At 44.8% G+C, this 12,085-nt stretch overlaps 1 long non-coding RNA gene across 1 annotated transcript; it reads left to right on the top strand.

Annotated features, from left to right (window-relative positions):
• The first annotated feature begins 3,840 nt into the window (after positions 1 to 3,840).
• On the top strand, positions 3,841 to 8,555 carry LOC107527511 (uncharacterized). Its single transcript, XR_001602273.2, has 2 exons — positions 3,841 to 3,956; positions 5,314 to 8,555. It is a non-coding gene; the product is annotated as an uncharacterized LOC107527511 (long non-coding RNA).
• The last annotated feature ends 3,530 nt before the right edge of the window (positions 8,556 to 12,085 follow it).

Here is a 12,085-nt window from a genome sequence, read left to right as displayed (position 1 = left end):
TCCTCCATTGATTCTGCCTTTAGCCTTTAGTGTCTAAGTTTCCCTTCAAAGCCCTTCTCCGAATGCAAATCAGACAGATTCAAGAATTTCTCACAAAGGCCCACACCCGACTTAGGACCACCCCAGTGCTCTTCAGCCTCTCCAGCCAGGCACCTGCCCCATAACTTAGGGGACTATAGAGTTTATTGTCTACACCAGCATAGTTTTGAGAGTGCTAAAATGCTAAACCAGATGGTACTTCAAGACAACAGGCATCAACTAGAAAGTATGGTCACCCCTACCCCTGATTGTAATACAATGTGATAAATGCAATAATAAAAGTTTAAACACTTTGCAGTGGGAGCATTTTTAATGTAAATGCACCAAAGGGTCAAAATTTGGTTCCAATCAAAAACATCTCTAAATTATTTTCCAATTGACATCCACGATAAAAACCACACTGTTAAACCAGGGATATTTGTACCACTCTGCATAGCAGAGCTCTGGCTCTGGCAGGAAATAATCTTTTAGCATCTTGGAAATAGATTTTGTAAGTTAGGATTCCTCTAGAGGAGCTTATTTTTTAGTTTGGTCAACACCATAAGGAACTGAGTCTCAGAAATCTCTGGAAAGATTGTGGAGATATTTAATTGACAAAATGGTAATAAAATTAAAATAGTAGATAACGTTTATTTTACTCTCTTAAGGGCTTTGTATTCCTTAATTCATTTAGTCTTCACAAATACACTCTGAGGAGATAAACTTGACTTTATTTGGGGGTCACAGGCTAGTGAGTCCTGGATATACTGGCCATAGTGATATATATGTATATGTATATGTTCATCTGTCTAAATATATCCACCTTTGAGAAGATCTGGATAAGAGTGTTTCAAAGCAAGGGAATCAGCAAATGCAAAGTCCATGAGGCAAAAACAAAGTTGGTCCATGTACAATAGAATGTAAGCTTCATGGCCTGGCCGGTGTGGCTCAGTGGCTGAGCATCGACCTAGGATCCAGGAGACTGCGGTTTGATTCCCGGTCAGGGCACATACCTGGGGTTGTGGGCTCGATCCCCAGTGGGGGGTGTGCAGGAGGTGGCCGATCAATGACTCTCTCATCATTGATGTTTCTCTCTATATTTCCCTCTCCCTTCCTTGCTCTGAAATCAATAAAGACATTTTTTTTTAAAAAAAAAAGAATGTAAGCTTCATGAAGGAATAAACTGTTTTCTTTGCTTCTCTCTTCCAAGTACCTTAAAAGAGCCACTGAAATGAGAAACAGTCAGTGAATACTTGAGGAATGCATGAATGAATGAATGAATGAATGAATGAATGAATGAATGAATGAGGGCACCATAGGAGGAGGTGGGTTTAGGGAAGAAGGCAGAGGTCATACCTTGCAGGGCCTGGTGGTGGTCGTAAGAAATTAGGAAACTTCTCAAACTCTACATTTAAACCACACTAAAAGTATTTCTACATCCTGTATAAGCCATTTTTCTTAGAAGGGAAGATTTCTCTTTTTTTTTGTCTCTTTGGGAGCTCTAAAGATGAATAAAGGCTCAATTTTATTTGTGAATATCTTCTATTCCAAAGAAGAGGTCTGAATTAATAATTGTATTCTTTCAATGTAAGTGAGAGGTCGCACTTAAGGGATGTCTGGAAACAAAATATATGCATGATTGCATGTGTGTATATACTGGCAGGTATGTCTGACTCTACTTTTCAGTGTGGACGTTATTCTGAGAACTTAGTGGTTTGGACAACATGAGCAAATCACGCTGCGATACCTGAGCTTATCTGCGTGAGTTTGAATACAATTGATTTAAGGCTCTGTGGAGCCGCTTGCAAAGCCAAGTGTTCAGACCTTTAGGCAGATTTATATAATCCCTACACCTTGGGACACAGAGAAAAATGGGAAAAAGCAAAATTTTTTAAGATTAGCTTAGGATCTTGTAGACAGGCCCCTGGGGAACACAGCTGACTCTTTTCTTTCCTTGAAGGGATGAGCCCCTCGTAAGGAATGCTTTATAAAACTGAACACAAGATGCCTTGTGACCATTAGCTATTAATTGTAGTGCTAAAAAAGAGACATTTTAAACAAAATATGGTGGAAAATTTCATAAAAATATGCTAGTCTTTGCACCAAATTTTGGTCCATATTAAGCTCTCCGTTTTGCGCACTTTGCCACCTGGTGGATAGCTTGAAAACTACATGATTTTATTTATTTTATTTTTTTCCTAATTATTAATTTCCATACTTGCAGAAAGAATCGCCCTTACTCTACCTAGAGAAAAGATGTTGTTTGTTTTCTTCACTGGTGCTCCTAGAATAGTGCCTGGCACTTAGATAAAAACAGTTGTTAAATGAAGGATGGATTATCAGTCCATTTGAGGACCGTTATGGAGAATGTAATTGAAAATAGAATCACAATATGGTGTTGGGGCAACGTGTTTCCTAACTGAAATGAAAGTTATAAATTATTTCATAAGTAAGCGGTGGGGTCTATTTTATAGGCTTAGAAATATATCTACATAGCTCATTAGGAGCAGGAGGTGTTATCACTGCTCTGTGTAGACAGACAATGCAGATAGCAGAGGGAGAGCCCAACCCTCCTCACCCCACTGCTCCCCATAAAATTAAAGGTACCCTGGGAAACGTCCTTTCTCCTTTGCTTGAAAACCATAACTAGCTTTCGTCTTGCTTTGGGCTTTGATGCTGCTATTCCCTTCTGCTGCTGCCAAAAATTATGAAGCCCCTTAGCCCTCTTTTTGAAAAGAGTGTGCATGCCTAGGTATGAGTATATATTATTCTTTTTCAAGATACCATTCCATGCTTCTACTCAGAGAACTGAAAGTGTAAAGGACTGCTAAACATACTTCTCCTGGAATAAAGATTGGGGATTTCATCAAGCAGAATAAGGATCATAATTTTTAGATAAAGTATTTCTCTATCGTCTTTTTAATTTCCGGGACTTTCTTTTGGAAATATTTTAAAAAGCAAAACATATGCTTATGTTTTAGCACCTTAAAATTTGGGCTGGAAAAAAATAATTAGGTAATCCACCTCAAATTTCTTTCTCAGGAGGATTATTTTCCATTCTAAAATCAGCAAAATGTGTGTGTGTGTGTGTGTGTGTGTGTGTGTGTGTGTGTGTCACATATAACAGTATACTCGAGGTTATTGGAAGAACTTCATTGTTTTGTTTTCAAATCAAGCTGATATTAGATTAGCAATATCCTAATAGGTTTCAATAATACATTGTTGATATACAATCTTGGTTCTTTCAAGCTGAAGCTAAATATATTTGTTACATAAAACTCATTTATGTTGTATAGAATTAAAACTCTCTTCAGAGGTCATAGTTTTAAACAAATATGCATACACATCTAAATAAATATTAAATCCCAAACAATGACTTTATTTTGACAGAATCTATAGAAAATACCTTACATATATAACCTACTAAACAATAGAAACATTTTAAATGCCAGCTTGAAAGAAGCCTAAAATTTTTTAGGATGAGAAAGTTGCATTATGAATTAAAATATACACATTTCAAAGACTTCAAAAGTGGAAGTTGCTTATAAGGTGATTTTTGCTTATAAGGTGATTTTTGCTGCTCTGAAAATAAAAGAGGCTTACGTAACATTTTAAAAATTATTTCTTCCATATCCATTGATGTAATATAACATTCATATGTACATACACAAGAAAAACAAATTTTAGAATAACATTTCAGTTATTTTTTAGGGTATGTGAAATCATTTGTTTTTCTCCACTCTATCTCTGGGTCAAGGTCTATAGCATTTATTTGAGCCAGCTATCTATCTCCTTTTCATAAGGGCCCCAGGAGGCAATAGTCATACATTGTTACTTCAGCCTTCACAAAGGCAAAACAGTACAGAGCCCTGTACTGTAATGGACAACACAGAACAGTCCCCATTGCAGTTCCTGCTGCACTGACAAGACTCCTTCAGGTAAGAGATTAAAACATTCTTTTATCATTATAAGGTTAGTGACCATTTTAATGGAATAAAAGGATTATTTCTGCTGCATTGGGGATAGGAAGTTTGGAGTGTGAATAGGTAGGGAAACTGTCTTTTCACTTTTGTGCTTGTTTTTTTCAAAAGTTCTCCTGAAATGGAATAAATCTAGTTCTATAAGCTGAATAGTAATATTTATGATAAAAGCTACTGAGGCCGCATTATATAGAGCCTGACCAAAGAATTCAACGTACTTTTTAAAAAATAAAAATCAAAAGAAAGTAGGTAGGTGATTTTCACAGGCTAAAAGGTTTTGACTTTTAATATCAACAATATAGTACTAGTTGTATTTGCTCTATCATTGTGACAAAAAAATCTAAATTTAGTTTACTCACCTCAAACTATGTGTAACATTTTAAAAGTAAATAAGAGTTTCAAAATTAATTTTCCTGCCTGATATGCAGGACTTATGTGGAAAACAACAGTGAAGATCACATAAATATATATTCAAATACGTAAATTATGGAAATTAGAAAGGGAAAAAACAACAAATATAATCTCTAAGTTGTCAAAAGACTTCCAAATAGCTAATTCCTTCAGATTTAATATTTTTTATATAATTTGCTGTTTAAACAAAAAGATCTCATTTGGGAGAGGGGCTTTTAAAAGATAGAAAATAAATCCAAGTAAGTGATATTATAATATGTGCTTAAACACTAAGACTTCCATTTTGCTACCAAAAAAAAAAAAAATGACATAAGTGAATTATGTTTCATAAAATTGTGAAATTTATAAATGAATTTCATATAACAAGATATAGAAAGGTAAGTTATGTTTTACTAGAAAAATTATACAGCATAGTAATCTTGATATTTAATGACTTCTTGCAAATATTCAGTTTATTACTCTCCAACCCACATCTAGGAATAAAGAATATTTAACCCAAAGAGTTAGTTGTTCTTTCTTGGTTTACGTGGGGTACATTCCTGTTTCATAGAGGGGAATGTATCATGATAATTTCTAAAATACAGCCGTGCTTAGTGTTCTGTGTATGTTCCAGGTAGTGAAAAACGTTTTGTTTAACAATAACTGCGTGTGTTTAAAAGCCAAATGTACTATTTGTGGCCCTGGCGTTATAATTTGATAGGGGAGCAGTCTTTTTTCTCCTGCAAAGTCAAGTTTTACAATCCAACGTCATCAACTCAAGAGCTGTGCGAACGACTAAAAGAACTCAGCTTTATTAAATTGGAAATGTAATTTCTTCACTGTAACTGTTCTCATAAAATTAGGCGAGCGTTTCGTCGCGTTCTTTTAAAAAGCCTCGGTGCCTTTCTTCCTTTCACTTTAACAGAGCCCGGCACGTGACTGGCACGACCCGCACCGGCCTCGGTCCCGTCACCTCGTGGGTGCGCCGCCGGAGGTTCCAAAACGGAGAACAGCCAGTCGCCGTCTCTAACGTATTTGGAGAAATATTGATGGATCAGGGAGGGCTGTGACCTTCTGAGCTTCGCCGCGCCCGCCCGCCGGACCTTTGACCGTCTCATTAGCACCTTCCACCGCGTCGCAGGAAGGCTGCGGGGCTGGAGACTCTGGCCGCGGGGGGTTGGCGGGGATGGAGCGTCCCCGCGACCGTCTCCCGCGCGCACTGCCCCGGCTCCAGGTGCGCGGCGGGAGGGGTGTGGGCGGGACGCGGGACCTAAACCCAGGCAAAGTCGCGCAGCCGGCGAAATTCCCGCTGGGTCCCCGCACCCCGTCTGCGCGGAGCACTTCGGGCCCTCCTGTCGCATCCTTTCATCTCTGGGTCTCTCTGCTGCAGGGCGCGGCGGCCGGAGGTTCCCGGCTCGGCTTCCGCTGCGGAGCCGGGGTGGAGATGGGGCGCGGGGACCCCACGCCGGAGAGCCGGAGAGCCCGGGAGCCGCAGCGCGCTCCGCCCGATCCCCTTTCAGGGCTGTGTCCGCGTCGCTCTCTGGAAGCTAGTGGACCACAAAGTTGGAAGAAATAGCGCGAACTGTAAAGGGGGATCCCCCCTCCCTCTCGCAGTCTCAAGGGACAATCTTTCCAAAAATGTGGTGCCTGACTTCAGTTAAATTCTTTGCCGTCGTTCTTAGCCGTCTGTTTCTGTTTGGAAATAATTACAAAATGGATTTTCGAACTGCCGCATAGAGAAAGGAACCGGGAAGGGGCAAGTCAGAGCCCACCGACCGTATTAGGAGTCCCGTGGATCCCACCGGAGGCCTGCCCGGAGGAGGCGTGTGCTTCGCGACATCTGGGGAGGGCGCCGCAAAGCTTCGGTGAGACAGCCTGCTGAGAGTTGTGAATGGCGAGGGGAGCGCTCCGTCAGCTGGCTAGAGAAAAAAAAAAAAGTGTACTTGTAACCGGATGGAACCAGTCTCCATCCTTCATAGAGAGCAGCTTGGCCGCTTGCCTGGAGTTGGGGCTACGGCCACAGCAGCTGCTGAGTTCTGGAGGAGTTCACGTCTTAAAATAAATGACCAAGGATAATTCATTCCCGAGGCAAGCGGCCCGTCCCCCTCCCGCAACCGCCGAGGCGATTCCCGCGGAGCCCTAGGGCGGGTCGCTCCCCCCGCCGCCCCGGGCCTAGGCGCGCGGTGGCCCCCCGCAGCTCGCCTGGAGCTCGCGCGGCCCGCTGCCGCCAGGACCCGCACCAGCCTCGGCCCGACGGACCCAAGAGTGGACATGCGTTCGGTTAACCAAGGGTTTGAAATAGAATCCAGTGGAGCAGGAAAAGCGGAAAACTCGGCGCCCTGGAGCACGGGGCGGGGAGGCCGGGGAAAGGCTGAGCGGTCCTGCGTTAACTCCGCCGCAGCTCCCCAGCACCGGCTAACAGTCCAGGTTTACGGCCGGCTGTGTCGCCAGCGCATAAATCACTGTCAGCCGAGACAGGGGGGCAGAGCGATCCCGCGCCCTGGCCCTGGCCCTGGGCAGGATAACTGCCCTGGCTGGGCGCGAAATTTCCCCACCAGGACGGAATATTTGCCCGGAATCTTTGCCTGAGCGTCTCCTTGGCTCCAAATACGCGCTTGCCCTTGAACAGACGCTCCAAGGGCGCTGGGGGAAGGAGAGTCTAGGGACCGACCGCTCGCGACGGCCTGATTTTTGTCCCAACCGTCAGAGAATGCAAGAGCGCACATCAGGTTTCATTTCGTGCCCGGGGAGCGCTGCGCCCATCAAAGTCAAAGTGGCATTCTCAAGGTCACAGGGAGCCCTAGGAGAACTGCTGCTTGGCCCCAGCCTCCCGATTCCTGCTCTCACCGCCGGCCCCCTCCGCCTCTCGGATTCGTTGTTTTAGAGACGGATCTAAGGGTGTCTGTAAGAAAGATTCACTCTTTGCTGCCCTAGCAATTTATCGGTATAATTTTCAAGGTGACATTTCCAGTTATCGGCCCAGGAATGTACTTCAGATCTTCCCTCTCACCCTACATCACGCATTCAGATGAGGGGGATCCCAGGCACTCTCAGACAGATGTCAGGGTGCTAGACACCCGGCCCCCCTCCCAGCCGCTGCGGCTGCGGCGCGGTGGGCTCCAGGCCCCCGTCCGAGGCAGGGAAAGGAATTCCGCGCAGAGCCGGAGACTGGGGGACACGGGGGAGGAGGGGGGGGGCGCGGGCTTCGAGAAATGCCACAGTGAGGCAAGTGGTCAGGCAATCAACTTTCACCTTCTCAGACGCTGCTATTAGAAAAGGGACTGGTTTTCGTCCAGCAAACTCTCCCCTCAGGCGTTCAGGGCTTGACGTTATCGTGATTATTTCTCACTATTGACATTCAGGACTTTAGGGAAAGACACTCGCACACCTCCCCACTTGGGCGAACTCGAGCCATTTCAGATTCTTTGTCCCCGTAGTTTCCTTTATGTATTTATTTTTTGAAACCTGGGTTAGAAAGTTGGTAGTCTTCCCCTCCCCCTCCAGCGTCATTTATTTCAGAAGAGGCCACACACTATTGATCTCTACCTCTTAATTCTCATTCGAATGATCTCTCTCCCTCTCAACTCCTCCAAGAACAGAAAAGAAAGAAACCCCAACCTTCAACTGTCAACTGTTTTCCAAACACCAGATTAATGTTTCCCAGGACTCGGTAGTAACGTGACCTTTCTGTTTTCAGATGTGTTTTTCAACATGTAATCGTTTGTTTGTTATGTCTCTCCATGCGGAATAAGGAAAGCTGGGGGGAGAGTGCCTGTTGCTAGAGGGAGGGAAAAATGAAAAGATTCCGAGCCTGTTTTTGTTCCCTCCTCAACCTGGGAAAGCTCAAAGCATTTTATTTTTATTTTCTTGAAGATAATCCCCAGGGGGGAAAAAAATCTCCGGTACTGGCATTGAAAAGAAACCGAGCACTTGATAAGCAACGATTTAAAACAAAACAACAGCAACAAAACTCACTCCCAAACAAAAATCTAATAAATGCATTTTTTTAAGGAGGAGACATTCTGGGGGTGCTGGCAATACTCTTTTCTTGATGTAGGTAGTTACATGAAAAGCATTATTTTAAATTATTTATCAAGCTTTCACTTATGATCTCTGTCCCTTTTTGGATTGTTATACTCCAATAAAAAGTTTTTAAAATCTAAGAAACAGGGAATCTCTGATGTGTATGTAACTAGAGATTCTAAAACTTATGCATAATAAATTTCCAAGCCAATACATTTGTTTAACTGTATTTAAGAAATTTACCAATAACTTGATTTCTAAATAAGTTCTGAATCAACCTGACATATTCTTGAATTAGTTATTAGGAAGCCAGCATAAATATTTGATCACCGTTTCTACGATATTAAAATATCAAATAAGCCATGAGAATTTAAAGCTTGTCTTAAGAAATACCTAAAGAAGCAAAGTAGCTATTTGGTTCAAAAAACAAACAAACAAAAAACCACAGGCTTCATACTTTAAAACAGTATTTAATTGTTTGATACTATCTCCTACTAGAAAACGTTTTATCCCAAATGAGAATTTTAAAAAGAATCTCAGCCATACTCAAAAGTAAATTTCTACTGCTAGAAAGATGCCAGTTTCAACCTTGTTTTCCCTCCATAAAATATTATTAGGCTGCTTTCAAGCTTAGTGACTAAGTATTTCACCGAGAACCAAAGACTAAATTGCTCTTCCCGTTTAATCAATAGGTTTTATTGCTGGCACCAGCCTCACTAATGACCCACTCCTTACTGCGCCCTTTCTCTCACCTTCCTTCTCTACCGCACCTCAATCTTCCTCCTACCCCGTACAGTTTAGAGAAATCGAGGTTCCCAATCTAGGAAGTTATTTTCCGACAAATGGCCTTCCTGTGGCCTCCCGCCCCTTTCCCTTTCTCTCTCCAATGGACCCTTTATCACGGAGAACAATCGCTAAGCCCGCGCTGCCCACATGGAGGCTTCACTGCTGCTTTATTTTATAGGCCCTTCCGCGGTTTTATGATTGGTTGCTGTGGTTGGAATGTTTATAGATAATAAACAACTAATCCATTTCTTGCCTAATGAATTGCCCCACCCGCGTACCAGTTTAACACCCGTAACTAGCTCCAGGATCAAGCTGAGCCAGTGTACAGGGGGACCGAAACCACCCAACTGCGCTGCCAGTTAATATCAAAGCTTAATCACCCAGAGTCCGCAGGCGCGCAGTTCCCGTTTTCCAGGTCCCCTCCCCGCAGCTCCCCGCCCCCGCTCCCCCCACACCCCCCGAACTCAGGCTCTCTACACTCGCTCCTCTCCCCGCCGGTGGAAGGATGAATCCCAAAGGAGCTTTTTTCTTGGGGCCTTAAAAGGAGAGAAGGCGACCCTGGAGCCTGGGCGCGCTGCGCCTCGAGCTTGGCACATCCACGCGGACCGCGCTCCCCGGTGACAGTCAAAGCTGGTGTCGCTGCCACTTCTCTTCTGGCCTCTGCAGCCCTGGACATCACAGAACCTAGGGGGGTGGTGTGGGGTAGTTTGAATCGGCCTGGTTCTGAAAGAGGTCCTGCCTGCGGAAGATTCAAAAGCCTCGCTTCGCAAGGGCGCACGCTGGGAAACCAACGTCAGGGAGAAGTGCTTTTATACTCGTGATGGCAGCAGAGGCACGTGGCCTGCGGCGATCGCTGCAGGCTGAGGGTGCGACGATGGTGACTGGGGACCAGGAGGGGGCCTCTGGAACCAAACACCGGGATCACCGAGGTGCTGCGTTGAGGCCTCCGCCGGCCAAGCTGGTCTTGGAGCAACTGAGAGAACGTTGGTGTTCGCCTTGGAGCAGTCTCTTTCCAAGGAGCCGGAGCAGGGAAGCCTAAAGAGTCTCAACCTTAAGGATCCAAATCAACAATTCTCTTACTAGACAGAGCCTTTTCCAAAAAAATCCATTTCACAGTTAGCTGTATTTTGCATGAATACACTTCCTTTACTTGGACAATAGTTTGAAGGTTCTGTAGTTTTGTGCTTATAAATTTAATTTTACAAAGCACATGTTTATGTTGCCTTTCATCTGAGCCCACAGTCCCCAGTATCTTTTATGTCCAAGAAACCAAATAAAGTGTTCTTAGGAGCACTCACTCCCCTGCCCCACCCATGGCCCTCAGTTCACGTGTGGTTTTGTTTCCCTTTATTGTAAAGAGAGGTGAAGATGTTGACTCAGAATTCATTTTCCTGGGTGGGTGGATCTTATCAAAACAGCAGGTAGAGAGCCTGTCTTTGTCTTTCACTGGTCTTGGTTTGTAAATCCCATTGTTTCATGGCGGTGAGGGGGAAAGGGGATGACTTCTAATGCTCCACCATTAGATTACTAAATATTTATGTAATTCCTACTGATCTAGGGGTTGGGGACCCAGCAATGAAAAACCAGAAACCCTTCCTAGAGCTTCCACTCCAGAGGGGAGGATGGTGTTGATATTTGGGCTCACCTTGGGCAGGGCTCTCAGAGGATGTGATTTTAATAGAAGCATAAGGCACAGCCCCAGCCACCTGGTTGAAACCCCTCTCTTGGACACCTAAGAGGTTTCTTTATTATGTTCCGTTTAAATCACCTGCCTTCCTTTCCCCAGGCTTTCCACAGTGTGCCTGACCCACTAAATAGCAGGTAACAACGCCCTCCTCCTCTTTCCCCTTGAGTCCGTTTCCCTCTGGGTGGCCCCAGGGAGAAGGGTCCTCCATGCCACCCCAGCTGGTGCTGGTCATTATTCAACTCCTGGAGTTAACAATTCAGTACTTTCAGTGCCCTCTAAAGAATCTTGGCCCCATAGATCTTCAGTGACCTCCGGCCAACTTGGAAACAAAAAGCAGGCCACGTTCCTCAGGGAGAGAAGGTTCTCTGCCTCCACCAGGGCTGTTCTCAGATCCCTACCTGGCATCTCTCCTTCTGCTCCCAGGGGACCTAAAGGCTGTCTGGGGAAGAAGGAGCCGCTCCTCAGTGGCCTGGGGAGTGGCCGGGTCTCTCCAGGCACTGACTGATTTTGCTGGAAGGTCTCTCAATCTCTCTCTCTCTCTCTCTTTCTCTCTCTCTCTCTCTCAACAGAAAGCCTCCCTCCCCTCCTCGGTGGGAAGGAAAGTTGCCCATTTCACAGCCTGGCCAGAAAGCCTCCAGGGCCTGAGACGTTTGCCTGTTCACTAGGGTGCTGATTTAATTGGCCTTTGATAAAGAAGAAAATTAAGATCCGCCAAGGAACACTGGAATGAAAACCCAAGGCAAAACGCCCACCGCGAGCCCTTTGGTTATTTTCTCTGCCTTTGCTGTTTGATTTGAACCTGTCTCGTCAGAAATAAAAATAAATAGGAACACAACACGTGGACTGGTTCTACAGTGCTGGATGTGTGCATGGTTGATCCAGAGAGAAAAGAAAATAAATCCTGGTTACTTAATGAAAGGAAGAAGTAATTTGTGTCAATAGAGCTTGAGAGAAAGAAAGAAAGAAAGAAAGAAAGGAACGCAGAGCGCGCAGGAAAAGGCTGCGGGGACCACGGGGCCCCGGCGGATGTGCGGGAACGGGACGCGGGCAGTGGGGCTTCGCTGAGCGCGCCCCGCAGCCCCGAGAACCTGGACGGCCGCACATCAAAGAGCGGGGAACAGGCCTGATTTTATTTGATCATCAAAGGAATGGCTAAATCAGCAAGACATCCGTGTCTGCGTCCTGGGTATGCAGGAGAGCT

The sequence above is a fragment of the Miniopterus natalensis genome, chromosome 4, assembly GCF_054644295.1.
Source record: "Miniopterus natalensis isolate mMinNat1 chromosome 4, mMinNat1.hap1, whole genome shotgun sequence".
Lineage (NCBI taxonomy): Eukaryota > Metazoa > Chordata > Mammalia > Chiroptera > Miniopteridae > Miniopterus > Miniopterus natalensis.
The sequence above is the reverse complement of the archived record's forward strand: the minus strand, read 5'-3'. Positions and strand labels throughout refer to the sequence as shown.